The following is a 7660-nucleotide window of genomic DNA, read 5'->3' as shown; positions in this document are numbered from 1 at the left end:
CTGATTTCATGGACAGAGATGTAGATCAGGAGTGGCCTTTTGCTTTCCACAGACTTAGGATAGAAAAACCCATCTGCAGCAAGAGAGAAGAGGCAACAAGATATATGAAAAAGGGAGTGGCTGGGTTTCTACATCTCTGTAGTATCTGAGATGAGGAGTACCTCTGTGTATAGATATGAGAGACTGCCCGACCCTCCCTTGCTTTTCTTAAGCTAGCTAGCACCATGTTATTTGAAGACAGAGATGTTAATAGTACAAAGGATCTGGGTGAAAACCAACAGTTATGTCTTTCTTTCCTGTGTTAATCCTTCCCAGTATTTGTTTAGAAATTAAAAACTAAAATAACAAATTTTTGATTATGGGTTTAAAAAAATGTATATATTTATTTTTAAACCCCATCAAAACAATGGAGTGTGATTCACCTAGAAACAGTTTACAGGACTAATAATCTAATAATGAATAAGCAATACAATTTCTATCCATGATGCAGCTGTGTTGTAAAGTTTCAAATAATAAAAAAAAAAGTTTCAGATAATCAATTTATAAATTTGTGGCTTTTACTTTTAGAAAAACATTTATTTAACCCATAATATAAGTTGCAAAATTGTTTCCAGATATCTATAAATTATAAAATATAATTGAGTTCCAGTTACATAACAGGTGAACATTTTAACTAAACCATTACTTCAAAATACAATGTGTTAAAAGTAATTGTTACAGTATAGGCACCAATGAAAAGAAATATCTTGGCATAGGACACAACCACAACTTATTCAAGTGTCCATATTATTACAGAAAAAGAGGAGGTAATGGCCCTTTGACAAAAAACTGTGTTCTTTACTTGAAGAACACTTTTCTTCTGATATTTGGCAATTATTCAGATCTTTAAAAATGACTTCTGTATAAAAACAAAACTGTGCAAATCCAAACAATAAAATATTAACTGTAAAAACTACAACAATAATTCTACAACTATTGAAATGTAGGCCCAGTTCAGGACCTAGGCAGGCATAATATTTATACAGGAATTAAAAAAGAAAAGGTATTACCCATGTAACAGTACCATAACTGAAAATTAACTGTACGGTCTAATTTAACTTTGCAGGAGCAGAAATCAGCCTGTACTATGGTTATTTTCATATGAATGAGAAAGTGTTAATTGCAATAGTCTTTCAAAAATGAACACATGATGCTTATGTACTAGATGATTATGAAAAACAAAAATGTACCAATAGTTTATAGGACATTTCATCCCCATGTCAAAAATATGCTGGTGTGAGTTATACTCATTCCTGTCAATCAGGTATTTAATTACATGATTTTCAGCTTTGTTTAAGCTCCCCAAATCCAAGCATATAATATGAGATATGAGTTGAGGATTTTAAAAATGAAGCCTGGCTAATTCCCTTAGTATTGTCAAAAACCCCATCCATGGCTAATTAGTATTGCTTTAAATTTCCACTCATGTCAAATAGGGTTAATTGCCTCTTCTAAAAGAGAAGGTTAATACTTCATACCAAGGGGTACCTCTGTTGCCTATAAATATTTCAAACATATGGCTCTCAAATGTGATTGTCACTGAGCTGCCCGGGAGATCATCTGAACTTGGTGAAAGAGTCAATACTTTTCTAGGTCTCGTTTCCAAGAGTTTATGAAAAGCCTCTCTTTTAAAAAGGTATGACTTGTTTCCACCTCCCCACCAATAGTCACTTTTAGCCTGAAGTAACTGTGGTGGGTTTCTCTGGTTCCGTATGCAATAGAAGCCAATAATAAGTTCCTTTGGGGGATTCATCTACTGAACATTTTCAAAATTTTTCAATTAATTTCTTTACTATTTTATCTGTGATGCCATTGCCACAGCAATACTGTTCTCGAGTTCTTCAATTGCTTGATTCCTGCTAGTGTTATCCTCAACCCACTTTTCAAGTTGAGCAAACGAAGGTGTGATTATCATAGACAAACAGCTCAGGGTTTGCACAAGATTTTGTTCTGCCCCATTCTGTGGTTTCTTTGGATTGGGCTTTCTTTCACACGATGGTAAAGCTCCATTTAGGAGGAGTATTATTTTCTCTGTTGGTGGATTCCAAACCAGAGCCCCCAGAATCAATTTCATCATCACTGTCCTGTTCTGCCTTCCATCTCTTAAATTGAGCTATCAGTTTGGTCAGATAAGAAGTCTTCATTGAGGCGTGCCTGGGGGAGGGCTCAGTCATTAAGTGCCTGCTTTCGACTCAGGTCACGATCTCAAGGTCCTGGGATAGAGACCCCCTTTGGTCTCCCTGCTCAGTGGGGAGCCTGCTTCTCCCTCTCCACCCTGCTCCTGCTCTCCCTCACTATCTCTGTTGCTATCTCCATCTCTCTCTGTCAAATAAGTAAATAAAAATCTTTAAAAAAGAATCCTCTTTGAATTTTTCCACAATGAATTTATGTTTCAAGAAATTCTTTAGCTGCAGGACGAAATGATGGATCTTTGTTCAAGCAAGCGTCAATAAACTCCTTGAAGGACTTAGTAAAGTCTCCAACAAGAGTTGGAGGACCGTTTTTTGGAATAAGATACAGAACTCTCATTGAATGCATTTCAGAGTTAGGTGGCCCTCCCTTGGCTATTTCAATAACAGTAATTCCCAATGACCAAATGTCAGCTTTTGAGTCGTCAGCCCCCTCCCTGTTGGCTCCCCTTCAGGAGCCATCCAAAATTGTGTTCCAGCAAGAGTAGTCTTTTAAATACATGTATCTCTCAGCTGGCCAGTAACTCCAAAGTCAGCAAGTTTATCATCTTGTTCTGACAGCAAGGCGTTGGCGGCTTTTGTGTCTCGGTGAATTTTCTTCTTTGAACGCAGATTTCCTTTAGCATGATATGGCAATCTGGAACTCCTGAAATGGACCCAGTGCTGAACAACCACCGCCCAGGTATTTCATTATTTTCCATAAGTTTGAATGCTTTAAATATGATCCACAGTATTTTGTTACACATGAGCTGTCACACTGACTCAAGTTACTTCCTGCTGAATGTCTTCAGTTTGATCTTTGGGTTCCTCAAGGTCTATGATTTTAATAGCAACCACTTGCTGGGTGCAGTTATCAAATCCTTTGAAAACTTCTCCAAAGGAGGCTTTCCCAGTGTGTTCTAAGGTGAAAAGTGCTTCTGGATCGGCTGTATTATTCTACATCCCGGGACCTTGGACAGGCACCGGCGAGCGGGCCATGAAGGCGACCGCAGCTGCGCATTGCTCCTGTGGTGTCCTGGGCTCAGACTGCTCTTCCTGGGGGTTTGGCGGGGGTGGGGTGGTTTTTTCCACCAGAACACACAGAAGTGGGGTGGTTGTTCCCAGTGGGGCTGTCTGGGACTCAGTCTATCAGCTGTGGCCGCTGTGTGTGACTGTGGCCCTGAACTGGGCTCCACAGATGCCATGCCTCTGTGCCTCCCTGCTGTATAATTAGAGGTTTAAAGGAAAGAATGTTTTTTGTTTTGTTTTTAAGATTTTATTTATTTATTTATTTGACAGACAGAAATCACAAGTAGGCAGAGAGGCAGGCAGAGATAGAGGGAGAAGCAGGCTCCCCACTGAGCAGAGAGTCCAATGTGGGGCTCGATCCCAGGACCCTGAGATCATGACCTGAGCCAAAGGCAGAGGCTTTAACCCACTGAGCCACCCAGGCACTCCGAAAGAATGGTGTTTTTGTTTTTTTTTTTTTAAGAGAGAGAGGAGCGAGACTGAGCACAGGCAGACAGAGTGACAGGCAGAGGCAGAGGGAGAAGCAGGCTCCCTGCCAAGCAAGGAGCCCGATGTGGGACTCGATCCCAGGACGCTGGGATCATGACCTGAGCTGAAGGCAGCTGCTTAACCAACTGAGCCCCCCAGGCGTCCCGAAAGAATGGTTTTTATATCAGAGATGTTCTCTTTCACTATACCAACTTCCAATAGGCTAGTGGTTTTCCAAGCATCTTTCCTGGAATCCTGGCACCGTCTCAACTGCGTCAGGAATGGAAGGACAAGTACAGTGGGCAGAGGTCCAGGCTCCAATCATAACATCCATCAGAGACGCTCTGGGCTTATCTGTTTCTAATTTTTTTTTTTTGTTCCATGTATGATTTCATTAAACAAATGTTTGCGCTGCTGAAGCCTTAGGTCAAATTGTGGAGAGATCAGTTAGTCTCCAGAGTCGTCAGTGGTCCCCTCCTGCTCCTTCTCTCTCTGCTGGGCATTTCTGTCTTCTCGAAGTCTTTATTCCATCTTTTCACTAGCTGCAGCTCTTGACCAAGGGACAGATAACTTAGAACTCAGGAGTTCGTAAGGTCAAAGCATTACGTTTCTAAGACTCCCCGCATCCCAGTGGAGGACGACAACCGAAAAGCAAAGATGCAGCTATTTTTATTTTTATTTTTTAAATGCATTAACATACAATGTATTATTTGTTTCAGGGGTACAGGTCTGTGAATTGTTGGTTTTATACAATTCATAGCACTCACCATCGCACATACCCTCCCCAACATCCATTACCTAGCCACCCTCAGTTTGTTTCCTGAGATTAAGGGTCTTTTTATGGTTTGTCTCCCTCCTCAGTCCCATCTTGTTTCATTTTTCCCTCCCTTCCCCTCACCCCCGCCCTGCTTCCCAAATTCCTCATATCAGAGAGATCATATGATAATTGTCTTTCTCTGACTTATTTCGCTTAGCATAATACCCTTTAGTTCCATCCATGTCGTTGCAAATGGCAAGATTTCAGGTTTTTTTTCTTTTATGGTTGCATAGTATTCTGTTAGTGTATATACACCACATCTTCTTTATCCATTCATCTGTTGATGGACATCTAGGCTCTTTCCACAGCTTGGCTGTTGTGGACAGAAAATGCAGTTCTTTTTAAAAATAGTAATTTCAACCATCATCCAAGAGGTGGTGCCATTTTGGCAGACATAGGCATGTGATGTGGTTGGGACAGGAATAATTTTCTGGAATTTACTGTGTAAGTGATTACACACTCTGAAGAGCCATGAGCTCTGTTCTGAAGTCAAGGGCATGCTATCCCATTCTTATTTGAGGACTGAGTTTGAGGTGAGGTATTTCCAGTTTCTGTGCTGGTTTCACTCAAAGTACTTGTGTTTTCAGTACTAACATCTGCTCTTTTTGAAGTTTTATTTTTCTTTTTTAAAAATTTTTTTAAAGATTTTATTTATTTCTTTGACAGAGAGAGAGAGGGATCACAAGTAGGCTGAGCGGCAGGCAGAGAGAAAGGGGGAAGCAGCCTCCTTGCCGAGCAGAGAGCCTGATGCGGGGCTCAATCCCAGGACCCTGAGACCATGACCCGAGCCAAAAGCAGAGGCTTAACCCACTGAGCCACCCAGGCGCCCCCATAAAGTTTCATTTTTCAATGGAAAATATGGAGAACTGTGCTCTGCTGGCTGTGGTATGTCTCTGACTTTCTTTGAGATAACTGTCCTTACTGATGTTTAGCTAGTACTTGTCTTTCTCAGCTCAAGATTGGAGAATGCTTTTTAACAGACCTCCCAGGTCTCTAGATGGCGGTGGCTTATCAAAGTTATAGCATTAGTAAGACCATCGACAGGAAGATGGGCATGTGAATGAAAAGAAGAAGAAGAAGAAGAAGAAGAAGAAGAAGAAAGGAAAACAGAAGACTCCCCTGAGCATAATCATTCATACAGGTGCATAAAAAACCCTGTTCCATGTGCAGGGAGGCAGAAAAGTAGATCACACATTGGCTGAAAAGTTCTAACAAGCCGTAGGCTTCAAATGGAATAAAATGCATTCCTCAGAAACCTCCAGGAGAGGAGATGGTATGACATTTTCCGTAACGCGTATAAAATCTGGAAATTACCTTCATTCCCATGGGCTTTCTTTCCGGCCTTAGAAATGTAATCACATGTACTGGATTTTGCACTGAGCACATTGACTTGGAATGTATTCACTGTAGTTGCTAGATTTTATTGTGTATAACTCAATTAACAGTATTGAATAGATTTTCAGCTAGCATGTTTAAAGAGTAATTGCTCCTTGAGAGTTTTAGGGAGACAGAGAAAGGTGATTTCATTGCTAAATAAATATGTAGTGCAAAGTATCTTGCACTCTTTTCTTGTTTTGTCTTGTTTCTGGTTTTTGGTTTGCCATACAATCATTTAGCTCTGACATTTTGCTATAGGTTTTGTTTATAGGTATTCTTAATGGGACAATTATATATGACCTTAGTTGTAATAAAAATTTCTCTCTGAGGAAGATATCTTGTTTGCTTATCTTTTTTTTTTTTTCAGCTATAATGTGAGGAATTTTTTTTTTAATTTTTTATTTTTTATAAACATATGTTTTTATCCCCAGGGGTACAGGTCTGTGAATCACCAGGTTTACATACTTCACAGCACTCACCAAAGCACATACCCTTCCCAATGTCCATAATCCCACCCCCTTCTCCCAAACCCCCTCCCTCTTGTTTGCTTATCTTAAATTTATAGCCTACATTTTATTCAATTAATAGTCATTATTTCCTTTTTCTCACTTTTTCCTTAGGTAAGTTTTCCTTTCCGATTTTCTTTTATAGTTGTTTTAATGTCACTGATTTACTAGAGTGCCTGCTATCTGCTGCTATGATTTGATCTTTTCTTATGAAGGTTTTTTGCAGTGATGGGACTTTCTGTTATCACTTTGTTTTTATCATTTCCTCTTTCCCTGCCACTGAGTGCAATTTGATTGTACATGGACAACTATATTTTTTTAGAACTTGACACCTCCTTTCATAAGATTGTGGAAGGCTACAAGAGCTAAGATTGCCTAACATATAAACTGTTTGTCATGGTCAGAGCTTTCTTTTTTCACACGTTCAACAAATACAGACATTGACCAAGCATTTGCTACCTTCCTGCCCACACCTCTGGGATGAAAACTGCTACCCAGATAAACTGGAATGGAACAATTTCTAAATATCTACTAAGTGTTAACTTAGTACTTTAGCCAGGAGAAGGAACATGTACGCCATTTCTATTACTCTTTGTGACAAACTTATATTTGAAGTAGTAATATCTCAATTCACCCAGGGGACAGCTTAAGTGTGTATCAGGTGAACCACATGGATTTTATGGGGCTGGGCATTTCTTACATGTTTCTATATACATTTTTTAAGACTGCAGTAGGGAGATGTGAGCTCTAGGTGGTATCAAACAGCATTTCTGATATCCTGATGTCCTTGCTGCTGCACTGTTTCTGAGATTCCGTCTAAATATTGGTATTACCCTTCGGTTGTTCTTTTCTCCTTGTGAAAAGGGGCAGGAGAAAATCCAGTTAAGAGAAGTACAGATAGCTGCCACTTCCTAGTATTTCCACATCTGATATTTCTAAGAGGAGAGATTTCTAGTACTCTATATGGAGGATCCACTGGGGTTGACTGGCTTACAGGAATGTCAACCATTTATTCACCTAATAAATATTTAGAGGGAACTGACTGTATGTGTGAAGTTATGAAGTTATTCATTTGTTACTTCTCTCTGCTGCTCATCTAAAGAGATTCGATCCCAACTGGAAAAGCCAAGAGACCAGCAAATCTCTCTGAAAAGAAAAGGGACATAGAAAGTTGGGGGTACAGATGGTAAGATGGAGGTTGGAAGTGTGTATGGGGGAAACGGTCTAGAGGGGAGACCTGCTGGCTGGGATTGCTA

The 7660-nt window shown here is 39.9% G+C and overlaps 1 pseudogene; it reads right to left on the bottom strand.

Annotated features, from left to right (window-relative positions):
• Positions 1-1712: 1712 nt before the first annotated feature.
• Positions 1713-3206, bottom strand: LOC116574075 (annotated as a pseudogene).
• Between the last annotated feature and the right edge of the window lie 4454 nt (positions 3207-7660).

Source organism: Mustela erminea, chromosome 15 (assembly GCF_009829155.1).
Source record: "Mustela erminea isolate mMusErm1 chromosome 15, mMusErm1.Pri, whole genome shotgun sequence".
In the NCBI taxonomy this organism is placed as follows: Eukaryota; Metazoa; Chordata; class Mammalia; order Carnivora; family Mustelidae; genus Mustela; species Mustela erminea.
The sequence above is the reverse complement of the archived record's forward strand: the minus strand, read 5'-3'. Positions and strand labels throughout refer to the sequence as shown.